The following is a 27,977-nucleotide window of genomic DNA, read 5'->3' as shown; positions in this document are numbered from 1 at the left end:
CAAGCCCACCAGCAGCATTTGGATTTACAAGCCCCGGGCACACTCAATGCATTGTACTTGGGTCTGACAAGTAAATCAAATAGCCAAACATGGAACCACTGATTAATACATCAATTTACAATAGTGATCACTTGCACTGTGGCACTGGTCAGCAGTGGCTCAGTGCCCAAAGCATCTAACAATAGCAAAAACACATGAGGTAACAGCAAAAATGGAAGGGAGACCCATGCCAATGGTGCCAGGTCTAACCCGTGTCCCCTCCAGCTGAAATGTGGGGAGAACTACCCTAACTCCTGGGAGTTCTCATCAGTAAGGTGGAAAAATCTGGACAGACCATCAACGTTGGTGTGTAATGTCCTAGGGCGGTGTTCCACTGTAAAGTCCATACCCTGTAGGGAGATGGACCACCTTAACAGCTTTGGATTCTCACCCCTCATCTGCATTAAACATCTGAGGGGCCTGTGGTCTGTCTGAACCCAGAAGTGAGTTCCAAACAGGTATGGTCTCAGCTTCTTCAGTGCCCAGACCACAGCAAATGCCTCACGCTCAATAGCACTCCACCTCTGTTCCCGTGGAAGTAACCTCCTACTGATGAAGGCTACAGCTTGATCTAGGCCCTCCTTATTCATCTGTGACATACCAGCCCCCACACCATGCTCTGAAGCGTCTGTCTAAACGATAAACTCTTTGGAGAAGTTGGGTGCCAGGAGCACGGGCGCCGTGCACTTGGCAGCTTTCAGGGCCTCAAAAGCTTTCTGACAGGTGTCAGTCCAAATCACTTTCTTGGGCTGCTTCCTGGAAGTCAGCTCTGTCAAGGGTGCAACAATGTTGCCATACCCCTTGACAAACCTCCTGTAATACCCTGTGGGTCCTAAAAGGTCTCTCACCTCTGTCTGGGTTTTGGGTGGCTCCCAAGCCAGGATGGTTTCAATCTTGGGTTGCAGGGGCGCCACCTGGCCGCTCCCAACTTGGTGTCCCAAGTACACCACGGAACCTTGCCCGATCCGTGAGGCCTGCCTTCCGCAGCGCCAACAACACTTCCCAGAGGTGGCGCAGATGTTCCTCCCAACTGGCACTGAACACTACAATGTCATCCAGGTAGGCGGCACTGAACTCATCCAGCCCAACCAACACCTGGTTGACCAACCTCTGAAAGGTGGCAGGGGCATTCTTATCCCAAAGGGCATAACATGGAACTGGTAATGCCCATCTGGTGTGGAGAATGCTGACCTCTCCTTTGCCCCATCAGTCAAGGCGATCTGCCAGTACAAAGACATCAAGTCAAACGTGATGAGGTACCGGGCAGCCCCTAGCCGATCAATGAGCTCATCAGCTCTGGGGATGGGGTTTGCATCAGTCTTCGTGACTGAATTGAGCCCTCTATAGTCTACACAAAACCAGAGTTTGGGTGTGGCACCTGGCGCTGCAGCCTTCAGGACCAAGACCAGTGGGCTGGCCCAAGGACTGCTAGAGGACTCAATAACCACCAGCGCAAGCATCTTTGAGACCTCATCTTTGATGCAAGCCCTGACCCTGTCAGTTACCCTGTAAGTTTTGTGCTTCACAGGTAAGCTGTCTCCTGTGTCCACATCATGGAAACACCAATCTGTGACACCAGGAACCAGGGAGAACAGATTGGAAAACTGTCCCAGCAACTGGCGGTAGTCATTCTGTTGCTCAGGGGTCACGGTGGAAGAGAGGTTAACACCATCCACTGACCCGTCTTGCTCTGTTTCAGACAGGAGGTCAGGAAGAGGCTCGGTCTCCTCCTCCATTCCAGCATCTGTTGCTAAGAGCAAGCCCACTTCAGACCTCTCTAAGTGGGGCTTAAGGCGGTTGACATGCAGGACCCTCAAGGGGTTCCTGGGAGACCGCAAGTCCACCAAGTAGGTAACTGGACTCTTGCGCTCCACAACCTCAAACGGTCCGGTCCACTTATCCTGGAGCGCACAAGGCTCCACTGGGGCCATGATCCACACTTTCTGGACAGGTTGAAGCTCTACCAGAGTGGCATTCTGGTCATACCATCGCTTCATCTCCTCCTGGCTGGATTCCAGATTCGCCTCAGCGAGTTGCCTCAAATGCTGAGTCTGGTTCCTGAAGGTCAGCTCGTAGCTATATACAACCTGGGGAGGTTTCCAGGGAGATTGCTCCCAGTCTTCTTTGACGAGACTCAGAGGTCCCCAGACCGGATGTCCATAGAGAAGCTCAAAGGGACTGAACCCTAAAGATTTCTGTGGCACTTCCCGGTATGCAAAGAGTAGGCATGGTAAGAGGACGTCCCACTTACGCCTCATGGTTTCCTCAAGACCCACTATCATGCCCTTCAGAGTTTGGTTAAACCTTTCAACCAACCCATTTCCTTGGGGGTGGTAAGGAGTGGTGAACTTGTAGGTCATACCACACTCCTGCAACAGGGACTTCATATACTTAGAAACGAAGTTGGTTTCCCGGTCAGACACAACCTCGCGAGGGAATCCCAATCGGGAGAAAATTCCCATCAGTGCTCGTCCCACCACGGGGGCCGTCACTGTCCTCAGAGGTATGGCTTCCTGGTACCGGGTGGCATGGTCCACCGAGACCAGGATGAACCTGTTGCCCATGGCTGTCTTGTGGTCCAGTGGCCCCACAATGTCAATCCCCACCCGCTCAAAGGGGGCACTGACCACAGGGAATGGCTGGAGAGGAGCCTTGTGCTTCCTCCCACTCTTTCCACTTGCCTGGCAAGTCTGACAAGTCCTGCAATGAGTGTCTGAACTCTTGTACATTTGGGGCCAATGAAAGTGGGTGACAAGCCTCTCAAAGGTCTTGTTGTGCACCAAATGTCCTGCCAACTGCACATTATGAACCAGCCCCAGTAGGAAGGCTCTGAAACTCTGGGGTACCACCAGCACACAGGCTGACCCAGGCTCTCCAACCTTAGGCTCACTATGCAGGAGACCATTTCCCCAGTAAATCCAATGTGATCCTGACTGATCACCTGCTGCCTGGCTTGCAGCCTGTTGCCGCAAGCCCTCAATAGAAGGGCATTCTCTCTGCTCCTTGCAGAATTCTTCCCTGGAGGGGCCTCCTTCTTGCTGACAATGGGTTCAGCTCAGGCAGGTCCCCCAGTTAAGCTACTTGTTCCCCGGTAGGCTCCAGGCCACCCCCCTCAGGGACTACCTCCTACTGGGTCGTGGGAACTTCGGGGGCCGGTTTCCCATGCTCCCTGCCACTTCTTTCTAAGGCAGGTTCGTGGGTCTCCCTCTCAGGCTCCAGGTCCTCTTGAGCACCGCAACTGGCTGCCATTGACCGGGTGGTCACGCATGACCAGTCAGGCAGACCCACCATCTTCAAATGAGTACTCTTCTCCACCTTCTCCCAAGGTGAGCTCTCTAAATCGTTACCCAACTAATAGTCAACAGGCATGGCGGGCCAGAGGGTACCAGAGTACCCTCCCAATCAAAGGGAACCTGAGCCATTGGACAACGGCTCTCTGTGTTGTCGGGGGCAACAACTCGGCAAAATGCATGAGGGACAATCTGCTCTTGAGACACCAGGTGACACATGACAGCTGTCACACTGGCTCCTGTATCTCTAAGAGCCTCCACCCTGCCCATATTTCTTAGTGTTTCTGGGCAGCTGGGTTTTTGGGACCACATCACAGTCTCCTTAAGAGACAAGGGTCATCTATGCAGGACCCCACCCACCTTGAACATCAATCTCCTCCCCCAAGGCTACACTCGCCATCTGCTGGGGTGGAGCACCAGTGGGTACTGGTTTTCCAAACAGGCGGCACCTGGAGTAATTCACCTTATGAACCAGGTCATCACACTTGTAATGTTTCAGGGGTCCCTGTGGAGCAGGACTACCTGTCGGGACCCCTTGCTTTTTCTCAGGTGGAGGCTGGGAACCTTTCGCTTGGTTCCCTTGGGGACTACTTTTGGGCCCTTTGTGGAACCCCTTTTGTTTACCCTTATCCCCCTCACTCTTCTTCTGGGGACGCTGCCCACCTTTGGCTGAGTCTCCCATGTGACCCTTGTGGACCCGGGTGCTAACCCAGCTGTCCGCCTCCTCAGCAAGCTTCCTAGGGTTAGTCAGCTTGCTATTAATCAGGTGCTGGCGCAGCTCTGGAAGATAATTATCAGACAAGTGTTCCCATGCAAACAAATCAAAGAGACCTTGAAAATCATTAACTTTGCTGCCCTTTACCCAACCATCCAATGCTCTGCAACAGAAAGTGACATATTCCACCCAGGTACTGTTTTCTAACTTCTTGTACTTCCCGAACCTTTGTCTATAGAGTTCAGGGGGCAAACCATATCTAGACATTGAGGCAGCCTTCATGTGGCCGTATGAATTGTGGACTTCAGAAGGCAAGTCTAACAGTGTGTCCCGCCCCTCACTAAGGAACCTTCCCCACAACCCCGCTCCCCAATCTCTCTCAGGGAACCGGTGGGAAGACATGGCTACCTCATAGGCTCTGAACCACTGACCAATATCATAATTTTTATAAAACTCTTTCACCACATCTTTGGGAATATACACCCTAGCTTCCACAGGCACCGACGGTATGCTGCCACCAGAGGGAGTAACATCTAAACTCTTGGTTTTAAACTCCAACTCCCTCAAAACCTTTTCGTGCTCAAACTGTAATTTATTTTCCTCTATGTCTACTCTCCTATTTTCTATCTCCAGTTGCCTATTCACCTTGAACTTGGTCATTTCCATTTCGTGCTTCCTGGATCTCTCTCTGTCCTCCAACTCCTCTGGAGACAGACTCCTGCCAGAAGCACTGCTACTTGTGGGGGAAGGTACCTTCCTTCCTCTCGGGCCCAATGGCCCTGCCAGCTGTACATCTGCATTGTCTTCCTCTTCCTCAATCTCGGGAGTTTTCCTTGCTGCTACCCAGGCCCTCAGCGCCTTGTAGAACTTCTCCCTTACTTTGAATTCAGAAGTGGAAACATTGAATTTCTTGCAGAAATACTTCAGGTGTCTTACTTTGTAGCTTTATAGCCTCTCTTCTTCCCATTAACAGTCAATAGAGGCTATGGATTCTGCTCTCTCCATGACAACTGAATCAGGCATCAAAATAGAAAATCCAAAAAGGAATTTACCAAAAAGTATGTGGTTGGGTTATGGTCTGCACTCACTAAGTAGTGTTCACCAATCACTGTACATGAGTCACACATGCAAGTCCAGAATCCTCACCGCTGACCACCAATGTTAGATTTGGGGGTCTCTAGTTGGCACAGGGAGGTACTTGTGACAAATAGGGACCCTTGCCTCTAGTCATGATAAGGGGATTGCACTTTATCATTCTGAGTCCAGGCATACTAAACTTGAATTTCCACCATGTTCTCTGAGTCAGTTAGGATTATAAGAATGTAATAATCTAACTGCCCATTCTGGCCTATGGGGAACAGCTAGCCTTGCAATAGTGAAAAACGAAAATGGCTGTAATTCACTATCGGGACATGCCACACACACCAGGGCATGTCCTACCCAATACTTACAATGCACCCTGCCCTTGGGCCTGCCATAGGGGTGTCTGATATGAAGAAAAAGGGAAGTTTTAGGAACTGGCAAGTGGGTGTACTTGCCGAGTCAGCATGACAGTACTAGACTGCATGCAGGCTCTGCAATGGCTGTCCTTAGACACATTTTACAAGGCTGCTTCTGTGAGAGCACAACCAGTGCTGCAAGCCCACCAGCAGCATTTGGATTTACAATCTCTGGGCACACTCAGTGCACTGTACTAGGGTCTGACAAGTAAACCAAATAGCCAAACGTGGAAACACTGATTAATACTTCAATTTACAATAGGGAGCACTTGCACTGTGGCACTGGACAGCAGTGGCACAGTGTGCAAAGCATCTAACACCAGCAAAACACACGAGGCAACAGCAAAAATGGAAGGGAGACCATCGCCAATGGTGCCAGGTCTAACAACATCCAACTGTGGTGAGAATTTGATGGGTTTGGATTAGATGAAAAAGTTTTATGAGACAATTTATTGTTCTCCTGCAGGTGTCTATATCACAATGCGCCCCAATGTGAGTACTAAACAGTGTTTGTCCCAGGATGCATCCCTTCTGACTGAATTTGCTGATGTCCCACCCACTCTATGGGCCACAGGTGACACGGATGTGGGGCTGTTGCATATATCACCAGTTTATATACAAGTTAAAGAGAATTTTGTTTGGCCTCGTATTCCTCAGTATAAGATACTGCAGGCAGGAGAACGGGCTCTTCTTCAGATTATTCAGGATTTCATACAAAAGGGAGTAGTTGAGGAAACATCTGGTAATATTTGGGATAGTCCTATTCTTCCGATTCCTAAAAGGGCACCTTCAAGCTCCTCTGAGGACACTGATGATGTTTATCATTTTGTGATTGATCTGCTTAAGGTTAATAAAATAGTGGTTCCACAGTCCCCTATGGTTCCGGACATTACTGCGCTTTTAACTATGATTCCTTCTACTGCTAAATTCTTCTCTGCTATTGATTTGAAAATTGCTTTTTTATCATTCCTATCCATCCCCATAGTAGATATTTGTTTGGATTCACACTGGCTGGTAGGAGTTTTAGTCAGTTGGATTCCTTGTCGCTTCCCTCCAGTAATGTATTGGTGCAGTATGTTGATGATCTACTCATAGCTTCTGATACGCTACAGGGTTGCAGAGATAGTAGTTAAAGTGTAGTTGTATTTGGCCCATCATGGCCATAAGGTTTCCCTTTCTAAATTTCAGTATTGTTGACAGAAGGTCACCTATTTAGGTCTCCTACTGTCAAAGGAGGGTAGGAGGTTGACCCCTGAGCGCACCAATACCATTGTTAAAATGCCCATGCCACAAACTCAAAAAGATGTGCCTGCTTTTATAGGAAGTACTTCCTACTGTTGTCAATGGATACCTAACTATTCTCTGCTAATTAAGGCTTTGCTTGCATTAACAATGAAACAAGGGCATGACCCTTTGCCTTGTAAGTCTTAATTTCAGCAGTCTTTTGAGCAATTGAAAACTGTGCTTTGTTCGGCTCCAGTGCTTAGTACTTCTATCTATGGCAAGCCGTTTGAGCTATATGTCCACGAGATGGCTGGTTGCGCGCTTTCTGACATAACACAAAAATTTGGGGATAAGCAACAGGCGTGTGCTTCTTTCTCTCTGTGCTTGATCTGGTTGCAAGTTCACTCCCGAGTTGTCTGAGAGTGGTTGCGGATGTGGCCACTTCAATCCGACAATTGGCTGGAGTTGTGCTTGATACTGACCTCACAGTTATGGTACCCCCATGCTGTGAATACACTTTTGAATAAGACAAAGACACAGTACCTCACCAGTACACGTCTCACCAGCTATGAATTGACATTGTTTGCTAAACACATAACAATTAAAAGATGTGCCACTCTGAATCCAACCATGTTATTACCCCTCCCTTCCGAGAATGATGCAGTCGATAAGCAGGATTGTATCCACCGGACGGAAGAAGAGAGGAAAGGACAGGTAGACCTGACTGACGTTCCCTTATCTGATCCCCATGGAGACCTATACGTTGATGGCTCTTGTTTTAAGTTACCAGATGGCATCGCGACAGCAGCTTATGCTGTCATTACGTTGTGCACAGTGGTAGAGATATCACGGGTCCCCTATCAGTCGGCTCGAGCTGCTGAGCTCGTTGCTCTTATAAGAGCTTGCAAATTTAGCGAGGGTCTGGTTGTCAACATCGATACTGACAGCAAGTATGCCTTCGGGGTCGTGCATAATTTTGGGTGACTCTAGGCAGAGAGAGGGTTCCTTACTTCTCATTTTATAGTTTGATCTGTTTTATTGAAATATTTTGTCTAGAAAGTAAAACATTTGATAGTCATATAGCTTATCTTAAGACCAGTAGGTAATCTGCCAGACAAAATATATTAATCAGCGATCTAACCATGTGAAAAATATCTTAGTCATTAATCGTACCTGATCAGTAATAAATGGCATACGCATTCTAACAATTAACTTTAACCTCCTGCATTGTGGCTATTTAACCATGTTATTATATAGTATGACTCCACTATGCATATATATATTAATTTCATATAAACCTCACGTATGGCTTCACTCTGCCATATGACATAAATCTATGTATTCAATCAAACAATCTTATTTAATAACATCTAATAAAGATATTACACTCAAAAGAAAATGGGTGGAGGAGGGAGGGGGACAGGGAGGGAAAGAGGAGCCTCATGGATGTAGGTAAGAAAGTGAATCTCCATCAGAATGAGAAGATACCGTGCCAACAATTATGTAGGTGTATATCCCGACTACTTGGAAAATATACATGGAAACTCAGGGTATAAGGAGTGAACTGTACAATCAGCCTATAGCTCGGGTCATAATTCAGCACATATGTTACATGATAATTAGTCAGTAATAGAAATGTCCAGAGGTTCATCCTTCTCCAGCAGCCCCTGTAGCATGCATAACATTGCATTCCATGCAGGGAAGATGGGGAATTCGCGAAGACCAAGCGCATCTTCCCATACCAAGGAGACCGCTTCTGCCTTAACCCAGTTTAACATTGAGTGAAACCATGCCTTCATCGAAGGGGGTTCCTCTGCATTCCACCGGCAGGTAATAAGCCGTTTAGCCACAACAAGGCCCAAATCCAAAAACCTAGAGGACACTTTAAGCAGTAAGCTTACAGGGAATACTCCTGTAATGCATGCCTCCCATCAGTGCTGGTGTGTGTACAAATGTAGGTCTGCGCAGGACGATAGCATATGTAATAAATCCGCTGACACCAATTTGCAATGAGGACAACACACGTTTAACCTGTGAAAGTACTTGTTTATCTTATCCGGGGAGAGATATGCCCTGTTGACAATATAGAATTGGATCAATCAAAACTGTTAATTTCTCGGGATCTGCTTGGGGCTCTCCAAGACTATGGGCCACTCTTTCTCTGAGTATGATCTCTTCAGATCAGCCTCCCATTTAGTTCTCAACAGTGTTAAGTCTGCCAGGGTGTGCTCTCGGATCGACTCCGCAAACCACGTCGCTAGGTGACTCCCCGTGCCCATTACGTGTACATATTGCAGAAGGATATGTGTTGGAGGTTCCTGTGTAATGTCACCCCACAAGCGCCGCATTGTGGCATTCCAGGAGGCATGATTCAGGAACTGGCCCGGGGGAATCCTGTCCTCTTCTGTGATGGTAAGGAACGGCTGTAATGTGCCTGCTACATATAAATCCCCCAGGTTGGTCAAGCCTGCTCCCGTCCAATCGATAAGGTCCATACTCTGGACTTGCTCTCTGTCGGCATACCCAGCAAGGGCATAATGGGTGCCTACGGTTTAATGTGCCTAGTAAGACGCAGTGCCCTGCAGAAACATTCCACGCAATCAATAAGGGGAGCACTTTGTGAGATTTATTACAAGGATTGAATAAGGAGAGGATCCTGTCCCAGGAATACAGAGGGTTACGTTCTGCAGAGTCTGACAGATGTAGTTCCTCCACCCATTTTACTACCCACAGTATTTGGGACGCCAGAAAGTAGTGTTCTAGGTTGGGAAGGTACAGTATCAAAACAGTGTGGTCGCGGCAGTTAACAATTCTTTCTGTGCAAAATAAATGGTAGTAGCAAAAACATAACACAAATTTGGTGTGGCATGTATCAACATTAAGTTGTTTTATAACAATGAAGAATATCTGATGCGATTGTATTCAAAGCATTTACAGATAGAAGCAATGGAGTTACTCATTGCGGCAATAGTGTAATATCACACAGTGCTCTCGGTGTGGTAGGGAAGAGGGGAGGGAATGGGTATTGAGTGTTCACGTGTGGGTAAGGGACAAGGAAAGGTATGCGTGACATATATACATCAACATGCTTTGGTGTAGACGTTTCCGCCTATGAATGATCAAATGTTCCCAGTGTTACGCATAACTCAAATGGACCCGCAGATAATTGTATGTAGTGTCACATGAGTTTGTGCTTGAATGTTGTTGACGTTTCAACCCCTCAGGGCAGGACAGATTGTTGTCCTTGCGGTGGGGTCTTCATCAGGACTGGGAAGAGCACTTCGTAAGGAGATGGGCAGGGGATCTGCCGTGATGATAAGAAAAGTGGGCTGGCGTGAGCTCTTGCTCCTGGTGACTTAGTAGGGGTCTGCAGCTATCCAGCTTGCAACCAATGGGGAACAATTGAGCGTTTCCCCAGAATCAGGGTGGGAAGGTTGAAAACTCTGCAGCAGAGTCCACTTGCAGAAGTTGAGGGTAGAATCCCGGTTAGCCTTACACTGCCACCCGTAGCTCAGAATTTGGAAAGCCCGGCATTGTAAGGCTACACAGGATTCTTCCCTCAACTTCTGCAAGCGGACTTTGCTGCGGAGTTTTCAACCTTCCCACCCTGATTCTGGGGAAACACTCGATTTTTCCCCACCGGTTGCAAGCTGGATAGTTGCAGACCCCTACTAAGTAAGCAAGAGCTCACGCCAGCCCACTTTTCTCATCATCACTACGGATCCCCTCCCCGTCTCCTTACCAAGTGCTCTTCCCGGTCCTGATGAAGACCCCACCGCAAGGACAACAATCTGTCCTGCCCTGAGGGGTTGAAACGTCGACAACATTCGAACACAAACTCATGTGACACTATATGCAATTAACTTTGGGTCCATTTGAGTTATGGGTAACACTGGGAACATTTGATCATTCACAGGCGGAAACGTCTACACCAAACCATGTTGATGTATATATGTCACGCATACCTTTCCTTGTCCCTTACCCACAAGTGAACACTCAATACCCATTCCCTCCCCTCTTCCCTACCACACCAAGAGCGATGTATGATATTGCACTATTGCCGCAATGAGTAACTCCATCGCTTTTATCTGTAAATGCTTTGAATACAATCGCATCAGATATTCTTCATTGTTATAAAACAACTTAATGTTGATTCATGCCACACCAAATTTGTGTTGTGTTTTTGCTACTATCATTTATTTTGCCCAGAAAAAATTGTTTACTGCCGCAACCACACTGTTTTGATACAGTACTTATTGACCCAGGTCAGGTAGTATATACGGGTTATCCCCTTTATATACAATAGGTTAGGCAGAGCCAGGTAGGTATAACTTCTCCAGGGCTACCCTACACCGCGTGTTATTCCAAATAAAACCTCTAATAATGATTTCCAAAGAGCGAAAGAATGACGCAGGTAGATAAAGCGGGAGGTAAGAGAAATAATAAAGAAGATGCGGCAGCATGCCCATTTTTATTAACTCCATCCTGCCTATAACCGAAAGATTGAGCGTCTTCCAGAATTCAACTTGGGATTTGAGCGCTGTAACTGCCCTGGTAATATTGCCATCCTTAAGGTCTCGATTATTATGATAGATGCATATTCCCAGGTATCTGAACGTTACTAGTTGCCAATACACTACTGTCCCATCCACCTCCCAACAGGGATCCTTCATACCAGTGGTAAAGGAGAACAAACACGATTTAACCAAGTGCACACCCACACCCGTACAAGGATGCAAAGGTCTTCAGCTTTTCAGGAATGGCTCTAGGGATTGCCTGGAGAACTCTGACGTATAATAGGATATCGTCCGCATAGAGCAAAACTGCATGTAAGCCATCTCTGAGTTTTAACCCCTACTCCGGTACTGAGCTCCACAGTTACATCGCCAGTGGTTCTATCACTAGAGCAAATGTCAGTGGAGAGAGGGGCATCCCTGGCGAGTTCCTCTTTCTATCGATGTAGGGTCTGCGAAGAGAGTCCCCAGCCACACCCGGACCGTTGGAGCTCCATATAGTAATTTAATAAGACTTAGGACGTATGGCCGAAACCCAAAACGATGAAGTACCGCAAACATGAAGCACCACTCAACCGTGTCAAATGCCTTCTCCATGTCCAACACAACAGAACGGGCTGTGGGCTAGTCTGCTGCAGTGCAGCGCATGACTCGGAACAACTGTTGTATGTTAAGTGATGTATTGCGAGCCGACACATATCCGTTCTGGTCGTGGTGGACAGGTGCTAATCTGTTTACCAAGATACCCGCTAGGATCTTATATTCGCTACTCTGCAGTGCCAAAGGACGGTAGGCACCCGTAGAAGTAGTGTCCCTACCTAGCTTGAGAAGTATAAACACAGTAGCCGCAGTCATTGAGGTCAGAAGACAGAGGTTGTTGAGCGCTTCTGTGTATACTTTATGTATTTGCAGACTTATGGGGTCAGCATATGACTTGTAGAATTCATGAGGAAATCCATCTGGGCCTGGAACCTTCCCGGATGTCAGGGCCTTCATCGTACCTCAAACTTCCTCAAGTAGAAGAGGGACATTCAGCTCCATTTGTTGCTTCAAACTACAGGGCCAGAAAGGACAGTCTGTCTAGAAACTCCTGTATCAGGGCCTTCGTAGCAGATCTCTAAAGTTGTGTAAAATGAATGGATAGCTCCCCATGTATTTCTAACTGTGTGTATTTGAGTCTCGAGGAGGAAGCTGTCCCCGCGTTAAACTCAAAGTACTCCCCTATAGCCTCCTCAACAGCCTCACGGAACATAGAACCTTCCAACATCACAGGCTGCAGCGCCAGGTAGGAACCCCAGGAATACCACCCTCCCAGGCCAGTGTAATATAGTGGGGGTTGTGGTCGGAGTGCGTACGACCCCAATACTCCAAATCTGAGACGTATGGAAGTAGGGAGGTGGATCCAAAAAATATATCGAGTCTGACATGCAGATTATGGGGTACTGAAAAGAAAGAATACATCCCATCCCATGGTTAGGATGTCTCCAGACATCCACCAAGTCCCATCCGTCTGCCCACACATTCAGCACCGCAGAGTTAGTAGTGGGAACTGTACTTCAAAGTGAGGGAAAGGGTCTATCTGTCCCTACGTCCAATAGCTGTTGAAATCCCCGCCCAACAACCACGGGATCTCACACCATTTCCTCATTACATTGGACAACTGACTGAGGAATTGACCCTGTTCCACATTTGGAACATATATGTTTCCCAACAATATGTGCCGTCCATCTAGCCTAGCTTTTATGAGTACATATCTGCCCTCTCCATCCACAAGGACCTCATCCATTGCAATAGGTGTCCCAGGACGTATCCAAATGAGAACCCCACACGCAAACAGGGACTAGTTTGTGGTGTATATATTCCCCCTTCATCTACGTTGTAACTTGATGATCTCCACCACATTTAAATGCGTCTCCTGTAAAAGTGATAAGCGCACATTATGACTTTTAAGATAGGAGTATACAGCATACCTGCGGGAAGACGTTCGCAGTCCCCGCATATTCCAAGTAAGTATCATGTGACCCATCCAAGAGCTACGGTAAGTAAACAGAAAAGGATGATATTGTCCCAACCCTCAGGGACCCCATTAAATAGCAGTTGGGCATTCACAGCAACATCTCCAATACCCCCAGAGGGATTCCTGCAATCAAGGGGACAAGTGGGGTAAGCCAACAGGGGGAAGAAAGAACCTTTATAGGAGCAACCCCCACAACCTTGAGGTGTAACCAATACATGAAATACAGCAGCTCAATCATGTGTCCTACTGGTCCCCGGTAAAAGGGAAAAACAGGGTGTTGTGTAACCATGCAGAGTACCCCACCCTACATCCCCCAGAATCTTCTAATGACACATCGCTATAAGGTATATCATAAAACAACACCCCATCCCAGGGACTCAGAGGTACTCCCAACACACTAGCCCAGTCTTAACCTAAACTTATGCAATTAACTATCTTTAGTGATATCACCCACAGCGGTTCAGATAGTAATACTTGTTAACAAATATCCGGCTCAGCCACGTTTCATACAATACCTTCTGCTGTCTGAGGTGTACCGTCAGTCAGTCTTAGAGAAGTTTTTTTCGATGAGTCCACCAGCGAAGAACCCCCCCAAAGAATGGACTGAGACATCAGCCCTGTCCTCTGGGACTGCTGTATCTGCCATCTGTTCCGCAATGCAGACCCCCGCCTGTCGCTCCCTTAGGATCTGGTCTGGGCCAGGAGCTTGCCGAGAACCCAGGGAATCGCAGCTCTGGCAGCGGTCTCAGAGGTCCCTTACCTCTTGCCACCTCAGACCATGTCATAGCAGTACCCAGTGTATTGCCCTGACGTCTCCAACCAGTCCCAAGCATCCTGAGGAGTATCGAAAAACCTTGACTTTCCATCGAAGAATACTCTGAGTCTAACCAGAAAGAGTAGTGAATAAGAGATGTTTAACTTAAGTTGATGCTTGACAGGCAGGAAGGACCCCCGCTGACGTTGGACTTTCACTGTTTAATCCAGAAAAAACAATACCTTGGCATTCTCAAATTGGACTTATTCCAGCTTCCTCGTCTCACGGAAAATCACATCTCGATTTCTGAAGTGTAACATTTTGAAAATGAGCGGTCTTGATCTATCTCCCAGGGTCGGTTTCCTGCCGGGGACATGGTGAGCCCTTTCTATGGTTATTAACGTAGGGAATTCTGTATTAGGCAAGATGGTTTTAGGCCACTGTTGTAGGAAGGTGACCGGGTCTTGTCCTTCAACTCCTTCCGACAGCCTAATCAGCTGGACATTGTTCCGCATGGAGCGGCCTTCCACATCCTCCACCCACTCCTCCAGGTATATGATCCGAACCTCATGCACATTCTGCTGTTTTTCTTGAATTCCGTGGCCGGCTTCAATTCAGCTACCTCCTGCTCTATCGTAGTGACCCGATTTTTCAGGTTCCGGTGGTCGGCGTGTACCAAGTTAAGGTCTAGAGTCACTTTATCTAACTTAGCTTCTATTAACTCACGAGTGCATTCAATAGCACTCAGGATAACATCCAGATGGTCATCGGAGACCCTCTGCTCTGCCACCTGCTGACGAAGATCCACTTCACTAGCGCCTGCAGCATGCGAGGAGGCTCTCGATCCGGGGACCCTGGTGCACTCCATCCTTCTCCTCACACCCGGCTTTACCCAGAGAACCACCTAGGCTTCGAATTCGCGAAGGGAGTGGGTCTGTGCACCACCACACTAAAAATCTGGAAGCACCACTTGGAGTGCACCGCTCCAAGGGGCGGGTCAGATCCCATATCGGCCGATTCCGAGTTCTCACTATGGATAGGGGACTCATTGGACACTACCCTCCCGAAAAGATTCACCTGCAAGCCCCGAAAAAAAATGTCGTCGCCCTGGTATACAACAGAAGTACGCCTTCTAAAAAAACTTTGTAAAAAAGCTGAAAGGGCTTGGGGGAAGGACTTTGACCTTGCAAAGAAATTATAATACAAGCGCCTGATGCTCAATTATAAAAAAGCCCTTAAATCTGCACAGTCCACGTACTTCGACGATAAAATCAGGTCATCCGCGAACTCCTCCAGGGAGACATTCAATATCGCGAAAACCCTTTTAAAAATCCCCGACCCAGTGGCCCCCGTGCAGCCTTCGGTCAGCCGCTGTAATGAACTGGCTGAATTTTTTGACATCAAGATCAAAAATATTCTGACATCTCTCCCATCGCTCCCCCCAGAGACTACTGAACCGCTTGAACAGGTTGAAGTCTTACCCCAAGCACAAAAACCTAAATTAGACTGGTTTGTCCCGACAACAGCAGACAAACATTTACCTGTCCTTCAGTCAATCAAAAGTGGTTCCCCACTGGACCCTGCCCCTCTAAATATCCTAAAATTAGTTTCCCTGACCATTATGCCTCAGTTGGTCAACCTGATCAATATTTCACTCTCCCATGGAATGGTCCCACCCAGTTGGAAAAAGGCAATTGTTAAAGCTCTGATTAAAAAGCCAAAGTTGGACCCCCTTGAATTAAATAACTACCGCCCGATTTCCCTCCTGCCTGGTATTAGCAAAATTGCAGAAAAGATAATTAATCAACAGATCTCTAACTATCTAGAGACGAATGGCCTACTTAGACCCTCCCATACAGGCTTTAGGCCTGGCCAATGTACGGAGACCGCTTTGGTGGCGGTGGTCGATGAAGCCAGAAAGATCATGGATGAAGGGGGGTCAGTGGCAGTGATCCTCCTGGACCTTAGCGCGGCATTCGACACCGTCAACCACTCCAGACTGATCCGTAGGCTCAGGGACCTGGGTATCTCAGGGGTTGTTCCAAACAAAAGAGAGAGTAAGGGAGTTCGTTCACCCAAAAGTGAACTAGAGACTTCTCCTATTCCCCTGGGAGGAGATATGGCAAAAACAAAGAAAGGAGTATCCGCTATGATTTTGAAGAACAGACGTATCTGGAGGATCGGTTCTTGGCAAAAAGAAGGAAATTCATCCTTTTGATAGAAACCCCTCACTCACCACCTAGTGGTGACATGCTTCATCATTGGGGTCCACCTTGGCGTCCTAGCGACACCAAGGTGTGCTACAACACCTGGACTACAGTGGAGCGGGTTGTGGCTGTAGGTGCAAAAAAATGTTAAAAATTGTCCTGGTTGTACTCAGAAAAAGTAATTTTATTTTTAGAGCAACTGAACAATGTTTTAAAATTAATACTGGCGAGATCCTGGTAGGGAGGGTTACGACCCAGGGATCTCTATATGTGTTGAGTGGTCAACATGTTTCTACCATAAGGGCTATTGCCCGGTATTCGTCAGGACCAGAAAAAACAGGTGGATTAATTTTTTGCACCTACAGCCACAACCCGCTCCACTGTAGTCCAGGTGTTGTAGCACACCTTGGTGTCGCTAGGACGCCAAGGTGGACCCCAATGATGAAGCATGTCACCACTAGGTGGTGAGTGAGGGGTTTCTATCAAAAGGATGAATTTCCTTCTTTTTGCCAAGAACCGATCCTCCAGATACGTCTGTTCTTCAAAATCATAGCGGATACTCCTTTCTTTATCTCAGGGGTTGCCCTGTCGTGGCTCGACTCCTTTCTGAGCGATAGATCTTTTCAGGTGGCAGACGGGGACTTACTCTCCAATAGTATACCGATACACTGTGGGGTCCCCCAGGGTTCCTCGCTTAGCCCGACCCTTTTTAACGTATATATGTCCCCCCTGGAGAAGATTGTCGCTCCATTCGGGATCAAGCTACTCACCTACGATGATGACACCCAGATGGTAGTGTCCCTCAACCAGCTTAACCACCCCTCTCTTGATCTCTACACTTGTCTCGGATAGATAACCAAGTGGATGGATGGATCCCACCTGAAGTTGAACAGTGGAAAAACCGAGATCATGGTTCTGGGCAATCAATCTCATTTTTGCCCGGAGTCTCTCTGGCCCCCATGCATGGGTCCCCCTCCAACTCCCAAATGCGCAATTAAAAGCCTGGGGATCTGGCTGGACGAAGGGCTTACCTTCTCCACCCAATCTCAGAAAACAGCTGGCATCTGCTACGGCCTTCTACGGACCTCCAGGAAAATTCTTCCGCTGCTGCCCCCTCAGTCCCAAAAACTCCTGATACGGGGATTAATACTGTCCCGTCTGGATTATGGTACCGCCCTGTACCTCGGAGCTCCTAAAAAGGTGATCTCACCACTCCAAGTTGTACAAAACACGGCTGCACGCCTCCTTACGGGCACGAGCAATCGCTGCTCGGCCAAATCCTCCCTCAAGTCCCTACATTGGTTGCCGATCCAAGAAAGAGTGCATTTCAAGGCCCTCTGCACCACCCACAAAATCCTGCACAAGAAGGCCCCTCCCATATTGAAGGATCTCATCACTCCTCACACAACCAACAGAGCACTCCGTTCATCCCACCTCCACCTCACCTCCACACCCAGGATTAAGAAAGCTCGCTCAGGTGGCCATTGTTTCGCCTACAACGCCTCCAAACTGTGGAATTCTCTCCCACTGAACATTCGGGCCCAATCTGACATCCTTCCCTTCCGTAAACTTCTCAAGACATGGCTGTTTCCTTAAAACTCCCCCTCACCCTTCTTCTTCTTCCTCACTAGCGCTGGGACGCTTACGGGCAGCCATGCGCTCTACAAATCTGTAATATATAGGATGACATTGGCTTGTGAAGCTTAGGGACGCTACTCAAGGCCATCCCCACCATCGTCATGTCACAGGCCTACAGTGGCATGGCCAGTGCCCTGCTCACAGCACCAATTCCCCCTCTCAATATGCAGCTCTATATATAAACTGAGCACCTCAGCAGTCATCCGGTGTGGCCCAGCCTCACAAAGGTGACCTCTTAGCGTCCAATTATAAAGCGTATTCCCCCCGCTGTCCGCTGGGTGAATGTTCGACAGTTCTAATATCGAGGGGACCCCACATAGCTTTTCAGTCCTCTCGGCTTACCACAGGCATGTTTCTTACCAGGCCCTACTCCTGGGCCTTGAGTCATTCCTTGCAACACTCTACTTCAGCAGCCACCACCAACAACCACACTCTTCCTGGCAGCTGTGGGCGCTCCAGGGTGTTGTACCACTTCACTGACTCTGCGTAGCTCTCACCTGTGCAACAAAGCCGTATGCCTGCACCCAGCTGTGACCCCCTCTTTAGTGGTTAGTCATCAATGGAGCGCACACCGCTAGCCCCTCCTCTGGATCACCCCTCGGGACTCTGGTACTTGTAGTTCTTTAGTGGATCACCCAGGTGGGTGCAAGTCGGTACTTGTTGGACTGATGAATCTCTAGACCCGATACATGTCCCGGGTTTTAGGTTATCGCCCAAGACATGTCTCAGGTTTCGGGATAACTTCGCTCATCAGTAGAGAAAGATCGTTAGGGGTGGAAGAGAAGGCCGCCACACAACCGTCAAAGGCCTCGATGCCAGAACCGGCACGCAGGTGCGTCGTCCAAGAGCCCGTCGGCCCAAAGCTCAAGGGAGCCATATTGTGTTTAGTCATCAATGGAGTGCACACCGCTAGCCCCTCCTCCGGATCGCCCCTCGGGACTCTGGTACTTGTAGTTCTTTAGTGGATCACCCAGGTGGGTGCAAGTCGGTACTTGTTGGACTGATGAATCTCTAGACCCGATACATGTCCCGGGTTTTAGGATATCGCCCGAGACATGTCTCGGGTTTCGGGATAACTTCCCTCATCAGTAGAGAAAGATCGTTAGGGGTGGACGAGAAGGCCGCCACCCAACCGTCAAAGGCCTCGATGCCAGAACCGGCACGCAGGTGCGTCGTCCAAGAGCCCGTCGGCCCAAAGCTCAAGGGAGCCATATTGTGTTTAGTCATCAATGGAGCGCACACCGCTAGCCCCTCCTCCGGATCGCCCCTCGGGACTCTGGTACTTGTAGTTCTTTAGTGGATCACCCAGGTGGGTGCAAGTCGGTACTTGTTGGACTGATGAATCTCTAGACCCGATACATGTCCCGGGTTTTAGGATATTGCCCGAGACATGTCTCGGGTTTTGGAATAACTTCCCTCATCAGTAGAGAAAGATCGTTAGGGGTGGAAGAGAAGGCCGCCACACAACCGTCAAAGGCCTCGATGCCAGAACCGGCACGCAGGTGCGTCGTCCAAGAGCCCGTCGGCCCAAAGCTCAAGGGAGCCATATTGTGTTTAGTCATCAATGGAGCGCACACCGCTAGCCCCTCCTCCGGATCGCCCCTCGGGACTCTGGTACTTGTAGTTCTTTAGTGGATCACCCAGGTGGGTGCAAGTCGGTACTTGTTGGACTGATGAATCTCTAGACCTTATACATGTCTCGGGTTTTAGGATATCGCCCGAGACATGTCTCGGGTTTCGGGATAACTTCCCTCAGCAGTAGAGAAAGATCGTTAGGGGTGGAAGAGAAGGCCGCCACACAACCGTCAAAGGCCTCGATGCCAGAACCGGCACGCAGGTGCGTCGTCCAAGAGCCCGTCGGCCCAAAGCTCAAGGGAGCCATATTGTGTTTAGTCATCAATGGAGCGCACACCGCTGGCCCCTCCTCCGGATCGCCCCTCGGGACTCTGGTACTTGTAGTTCTTTAGTGGATCACCCAGGTGGGTGCAAGTCGGTACTTTTTGGACTGATTAATCTCTAGACCCGATACATGTCCCGGGTTTTAGGATATCGCCCGAGACATGTCTCGGGTTTCGGGATAACTTCCCTCATCAGTAGAGAAAGATCGTTAGGGGTGGAAGAGAAGGCCGCCACACAACCGTCAAAGGCCTCGATGCCAGAACCGGCACGCAGGTGCGTCGTCCAAGAGCCCGTCGGCCCCTCTTTAGTGGTGCCTCTCCTCAGATCATCTCCAGTATGCAAAATGTTCCCTGAGTCATACCACCGCCGGCTGGTTGCACCAATTTAGTCTGTACCTGCGCATTTAGTTATTGCTCCCCATGCCAGTCCTCAGCCACCTACTACAGCCGGTTACAGCCGGTCTCGGCAGGCTCCGTCATCAGGGCCGGACTGGCTACTGTTGTGTGTGCTGCCGAGCTGGGGGCTAATTTCTCTGTGGTGGGGGCTTATTTCGTTGATGGGGACCTGCGTGCGCATTGAAATAAAAAAAGCAAAACGAATTTCGATTTCACACGCAGGTCCCTATCAACTAAATTAGCCCCCAGCTCGGCAGCGCACACAACTGCCCAGTAGCCAGTCCGGCCCTGTCCGTCATCCCTGTTGTGGCCTATCATAGGTCTGTGGACCTTCCTGCTGTGTGTGCTACCCCCGTTCTGCCATCGGCCATTGCCTCACTACCGTCGCTGCTCCTCGCACTGTGGGGCTGGGCCCTTCTCAGGCATCGCTAGCACCCACAGCACTCACCAGGGCCTTACTATCGGTGCTCTCCAACTCCGTTGGTGTCTTGGGGGGGAACCTTCCTGCCACTCTCGCCTATCGGTCCGCGGACTGCTGTTCTGCCCGGAACAAATTTCAATCTCCAACGGCCTCCGGAGGTGTCACAGGTGTGTCAGGTATTGCCCTGTGCCAACAGAATGTAGCGATGCAGCGATGCAGGATAAAAGAGTCGGATTAAGGGTGTGGATGGCGGCGCGATATTAGTATGCATCCACGATGCAGCTGACCCTGCAGGCCACGCCCTGAGGTTTCCTTACTTTTCATGGCACCCAGATTCAGCATGGGTACCTCATATTGAGGCTTTTGTCTGCTTTAACGCTCCTAAGAAATTGGCCATAATCAAGTGTAGAGCCCCCAAGAAGATTACTGATGACAAGGGTAGAGGAAATGCTTTTGCAGATCAGACAGCTAAGGAATCAGCGCCAACAAATATGATATGCATGTTTGTAGCAGGTCCATCTAGGTGGGTACCTGAAGTTGTCATGTTTGAGAATACACTTGAAAAGTGTAAAAGGAGATACAAAGTGAAGCCACAATGGAAGAATTTGCAGAATGGCAGGAAAGTACAGCACAATTAAACGAGGAAGGATGTTGAATTGATAAATCAGGGAAGCAGAGAGGGATGTTACCAGATGCATATGTTCTTCCCGTGGTTGTTATAGCACAGGTTTCAGCGCATATTAGTGCAAAAGGCATTTGCATGTTCTTAGGAGCTGCATGGCAGAATGACAATATTTCTAAGACAGCCGCACATTTGGTTATCTACTGTATGGTTTGCATGATGCATAATCCAGGGAAGGGTACCCCCACACCACCCGCTAATTTTGCACCACCCACTTTTCCTTTTAAAGTCCTTCAAATGGACTATATAGAGATGTAATAATCTTAGGTATGTTTTGGTGGTTGTATGTGCATTCAGTAAATGGGTTGAGGCTCACCCCACCAAAGATAATACAGTCATTACGACTGCAGAGGTACTCCCAAAGGAGTTCTTTCCTCGTTTTGGCTTGCCCCGTGTTATCTGGAGTGACAACGGAAGTAATTTTAATGCAAAAGTAATTCAATTAATTTGTGAGGTTCTCCATGTCAAACAAAAATTCCATGCTGCTAATCATCCACAGTCAGTGGGTTTGGTTAGGAAGTACAATGGAACACTCAAACTGAAATTGGCAAAAATTCAGAAGACCAAAGGGTTAAAGTGGCCAAATGTTTTACTGTTAGCACTTTTATCGACAAGAATGACAGCCCATTCTAGGACAGGATTGTCTCCTTACGAGGTTATGTTTGGATGCTCGACGAATGTCCGGGGCGTCCCGCCTCCTCGTAGATTTTCTGATATTGAATACCCTGTATTGCTTGATTGCCTTGGCCAGTTAACAGAGAGTTTGTGTTCTATTCACCAACAGGTGCGGGAATCCCTACCTTCCACACCAGAGGGACCCGGCCACGATATCCAGCCTGGTGATTTCATCCTCTTGCACAACTTCCAGAGGAGGAACAGTTTGGAGCCACACTGCAGGGGGCCTGAGCAGGTTCTATTGGTGATGTGTACTGCTGTGAAAGTGTCTGGCCATAAGAACTGGGTCCACACGACCCACTGAAGGAGTGTTCCCTTTCCATTACCCTATGACCAGTGGGTCAAGGACGAAGTTGGGGACTCAGAATGCGAGCTGGTGCCTAGGTTTGTCCCTTTTAGTGATGCCCAGCTAACGTGGACTCAAATGGATAAAGAGAATGAGGATGTGCTGAACAAGGATTTTCCCCCAGAAATATGAGCTATCTAAGAGCCTTTGTTAGATGATTAAATGGTGTCTGGGGCTACAAGGTACAATTTGCACCCTCGGCTGAGGGAAATTGAGTCCAAGGGGAAAAAATATTAGGGATTGACTGCATAAGACAGGTTGTACTGAAGTCTAGTACCAACGGAATGAGTTGAGATTAGTGAGGAATTTCTGCGTACTTCATTTTATTTGTTTTAACATTAGATAGGGAGAACTGCAGTATACCCTGAAGGTATACCATCTTGATCGACGTGAGATACTAGTTTAGGATGGAACAAGCTCCACTGCTGGTGTTCAAGAGCGCCAACTTATGGATGGACAATAGGAGCCTGTACAAGTGAGGCTCTGATGGATACTGGGAACTTACATATTCTATTAGCATTTTGAGCCCTTCTTTATCATTCATTATGCATCCTTTTGGTAGACAGGTTGCTGAGGGATTTGTCTTTGAATCGAGTGGCGAATGGTTCTGTGAGCACATGCTGGTACTAGCGCGCCTCCTGCCCTAGTTACCTATTTTAAAAAACGATCCCGCGGACGGATGTTCCTCATGTGGGGCTCCTAGCGGTTTTTAATACAAAATGTATTTTATGTTTTTGTGAGCACTATAATTCTTTCCACATTGTAATTTGACCACTAAATTCTTTGTGTTTCACTGTAGTGCTGTTTTGAGGCGCGATCCCCGTTCCACCACCGATTATTCGGCTTGTTGTGGAGGGATAGACCGCCATTTTGGGAAGGGCTACACTGACTTCCGGGCTGAGAGGGTGGCAGTCTAGCAGGCTCGCCCAATCGGCTACTTAAGCTCATGGGAAAGCCTCCCACACTGGATTTGTCTTTGAATCGAGTGGCGAATGGTTCTGTGAGCACATGCTGGTACTAGCGCGCCTCCTGCCCTAGTTACCTATTTTAAAAAACGATCCCGCGGACGGATGTTCCTCGTGTGGGGCTCCTAGCGGTTTTTAATACAAAATGTATTTTATGTTTTTGTGAGCACTATAATTCTTTCCACATTGTAATTTGACCACTAAATTCTTTGTGTTTCACTGTAGTGCTGTTTTGAGGCGCGATCCCCGTTCCACCACCGATTATTCGGCTTGTTGTGGAGGGATAGACCGCCATTTTGGGAAGGGCTACACTGACTTCCGGGCTGAGAGGGTGGCAGTCTAGCAGGCTCGCCCAATCGGCTACTTAAACTTGATGCCATCACGGGAGCGCAGCGGACGAGCGCAGCGGGCGCGCCGAGAGCGCGCCGAAGGCGCGCTCAAGGCAAGCCCGTCTGCGCCCGTCCGCGCCTGGCCCGGGCCTAGGGCCACCCCCCATGCAGGATGCACATCCACACACCAAGCTCCGACAATCCGGTATACGGCCGATCAGCTAAGAGAGATAAATGTGAGTAGCTCTTTACACGCCTGCTCTCCTATGTTTGGAGTGACTTCCTTTACGCCTCCTAGTCATCTTTGTCCAACATGTCGTTATTCTTTTCCTGGTCTATGTCCACCTATTCAGCCTTCGCGCCTGAAACTTAGGCCCCCTTACTTAGCCGCCCTTGTTAACGCCCGTTCCGTACCTAGGCACAACTTAGAAATCCGGGAACTGATTAGTAACTTAGACCTGGATATTCTGTTTATTACAGAAACATGGGGCGATGCGGCCTCAGGACCAGACTTTTGTTCTGCCACTCCTGAGGGCTTTCTAGTTTCCAAATTGGACAGACCTTTAGGCAGAGGAGGGGGACTTGCTATAATCCATAAAGCAAAGTTTCATCTAAAAACTGAACCTATGCCCGCTTTGTCCAGTGAGGTTCTCAAATTCTCACTCACACTTAATGACAATCAAGTTTTCAATGGTAGTCTTTTCTATCGACCTCCAGGCCCACGCACTCATTTTCTCTCTAATCTTGGCGACATATTACAACTGTGCACTGATTCGTCAGAATACACACTCCTGGGAGATTTTAATTTTCATCTTGAATCTCCCGTGGACAAAGATACGATTCAACTTATTGCCGACTTGGAAGCAATAGGATTATATCAACTAGTCACAGCCCCGACCCATCAAGCTGGCCACACCCTGGACGGGTTGTTTACTAACAACTCTGCTTTATCTTTCACTAAAGTGCTACCTTTAACCTGGTCAGATCATGACGCGGTCATTTTCTGTATTAAAGCACATAACCCTAATCCAGCACAATCTAAATCACAAACTGCACAGAGTATCCGCGATTGGAAAAATCTAGATTCTTCTCTGCTTGTTCAAACACTCACGTCTCCCTCTATTGATACTTTTATCAACCCCAATCAGGCGGCGATTACATATCATGATTGGCTTCTAGAGGCACTCAACAAGGTGGTGCCCACCAAGTTAGTTTTTCCTAACCGCTCTACTAAATCTGCCAGATGGTTCTCAGAGGAACTTAGACTGCAGAGGCAGCACTGCAGGAACCTTGAGAGACATTGGCGAAAGCATTATAACCTTCATGATAAACAAAGCTATAAAGCTGCCATAGCTATCTACAAGCGCGCTATAATCGCCCACAAAAGAGCCTATTATCTATCTCAAATAGAGCTCGCACACAACTCTTCCAGAAAACTGTTCCAAATAGTTGACACCTTATCCACCCCTCCTTCTGTTCCTGCAATTGAGCCATCCCAAGATCTTTGTAACTCTTTAGCTGCTTATTTTTCCAGCAAAGTCACGAACATTTATGATACTTTTTCATCATTAGTTCAGTCCAAAGATCCGGACCCTCGACCCGTTTCTTTACCAATTATTGGCCCTTCGTTTTCTTTGTTTCAGCCTGTCCTCACTGAGACAATCAGTAAATATACTACTACTATCACCTCAGGCTCCCCTCTTGACCCATGTCCTCCATCGGTACTCAATCTACTCAGTGAAACTATCACACCCCCCCTCACCGAGATTTGCAACTCCATGTTTCTTACAGGTGAGTACCCACAGATATGGAAGAAAACAATAATCAAACCTCTGTTAAAAAAACCTTCACTGGACCCATTGGAACCAGCCAGTTATAGACCCATTGCCTGTCTCCCTTTCCCAGCAAAAATCTTTGAAGCCCTTATGAACCGTCAACTTTCTGAATTCATTGATCAACATCATTTGCTGGACGACACCCAATTTGGGTTTAGAAAAGGTTATGGGACAGAGACAGCACTGATAAAGGCGGCTGATGAGATCAGAACAATTTTAGATCAGAATGGGGCAGCTGCCCTTATACTGCTTGATCTCTCCGCTGCCTTTGACACGGTCGATCATACCATCTTGATCGACCGTGTCTCAGCACTGGGGGTTAACCATCTAGCCAGAGATCTCATAGCCTCCTTCCTGGCTAACCGCTCCCAATCTGTGAAACTTGGTTCGTTCTACTCGCCCACTTCCTCACTACCTTGTGGAGTGCCCCAGGGATCATCGCTAAGTCCGACACTTTTCAACATCTACGTGTCGGACTTGGCGAGGGTCATTAAAACTTATGGGCTGAATCTGACCACCTACGCAGACGACACCCAACTGGTGTTGGCGGTCCATAAAAATGGGTTGGCAGTGGCATCTAGATTCCAGGAGGCTATGCTAGCCATAGGCTCCTGGATGATGATGAACTGCCTAAAACTAAATTCTAATAAAACAGAGGTTATGACCTTTGGCAATCTGTCTCCGGTATGGTCTGACACTTGGTGGCCCATTGATTTTGGCCCCCCTCCCGTTCCGGTTGCCAAGGTGAAGAACCTTGGAGTCATATTTGACACAAAATTAACATTTATCCATCATGTTAATACAGTGACTTCATCCTCCTTCTTCACCCTTAGGAAAATTAAAAAACTTCTCCCCTACCTACCCCCGGCAGCTGGAAGAACATTGATAACTGCACTAATATTCTCAAAATTGGACTACTGCAATGCCCTCCTGATAAATGCCCAACAACAGGTTGTGGACAAACTGCAATTAGTCCAAAATGCAGCAGCGAGAGCATTTCTTGCTATTCCCAAACATCAATCTGTTTCTGCGGCCATACGTCAACTGCACTGGCTCAGAGTCAGGAGCCGAATAAAATTCAAGGCCCTCTGCATTGCGTATAAGGCTATTCACAATTCAGGCCCTCAATTTCTGATAAATGCCTTCAGGATCTATACCCCCACGAGGTCTCTCCGTTCGGCTTCCAACTACCTTCTTCCTCTTCCTCGCACCAGAACAGTTGCCTGGGGAGACAGACGCTTTTTGGTAGCCACGGCGAGACTGTGGAATACTCTCCCTCTTACCATTAAGACCAGTCCTACCCTCTGTATTTTTCGAAAACAGCTGAAAACATGGCTCTTTGATCAATAGTACCATTCTTCATTCACTGTCACTGTATAAATCCTCTGCGCCGAGACACCTCCAGGTATTTGTTGCGCATTACAAATCCAATAAACATAAACATAAACATAAACAGGAAGAGCAGCCAGTTATTCTCGTAGCCCAGCATAATATGGTGTGGACCCGCAAACAGAAAATAATATTTGTTGGTCTTGTGGTTTTGTTGCTAATAATATTATGTGGAGTGTCATGGGTTTTGGAAAATGATCAGGATTTCCCTTTACGTACCAAGGTTAAAGTTATTTCTCCATCAAGGAAGAAAAGGACTCCCCGAGTAAAGTGTTTCTAGACACACATCAGAAATTCTTTGGCAAAGGGACCGCTTGTTACCCACTGAATCTGTCACTAGTTCATGGACTGCATACCCATTTTCACTTGTAAATCATACATATACTCGTCTACTGCGATTTACAGAAGGGAAGGGAGTTTTTGATTTTGGCTATCCAGGTCCTTGTTTATATTATAGAAAATTGTCAAACAGGGAGTTCCCTTTGGGTAAAATTATACACCATGCATACTCACACTATCAGTGTTAAAATTAAACAAAAATTAACAGAGAGGAAATGTAAAAGTAAATTCATAAAAATATACAATTTATTCAAACAAATATTAAAAACACAGTATATCCTTTCAACGACATACTAATAGCTCAATAAAAATGATACACATTTAAATATACATATACAATTAAATATACAAAAAAAAAAGCACAGAAATGGGACACAGTAAGGAAAAATAGTTCCTATTAAGACAAGGGAAATACAATAGTCAACCAGTAGTCAACTCTGACACATATGCCGCGTTGTGGTCAGAGTTGTAGCTTTCCAGACTAAGCATATTTCCGCTTATATATGCATTGACGCGTTTCGGTGGGCAAGTCTATAGAGAGCCAGCACCTTCTTCAGGATAAAATATCTAGTTCCCATATGAACACATTATGTCTGTAATACAAAAAATAATAAAAATACATGTGATTCATAACTCAGACAGTGTTACAAAAAAAAAAAAATATATATATACTTTTACAAATCCTCACTATTCACAGCTCTTCTTCATTAGACAAAAACGAATCATATTCATACCATACATACTCGCATTATGTCTAGTTATATTGTTGATATTCGGGAAAACCTCCAATATCTGACATAGTAAA

Source organism: Lissotriton helveticus, chromosome 8 (assembly GCF_964261635.1).
Source record: "Lissotriton helveticus chromosome 8, aLisHel1.1, whole genome shotgun sequence".
Taxonomy (NCBI): domain Eukaryota; kingdom Metazoa; phylum Chordata; class Amphibia; order Caudata; family Salamandridae; genus Lissotriton; species Lissotriton helveticus.
The sequence above is the reverse complement of the archived record's forward strand: the minus strand, read 5'-3'. Positions refer to the sequence as shown.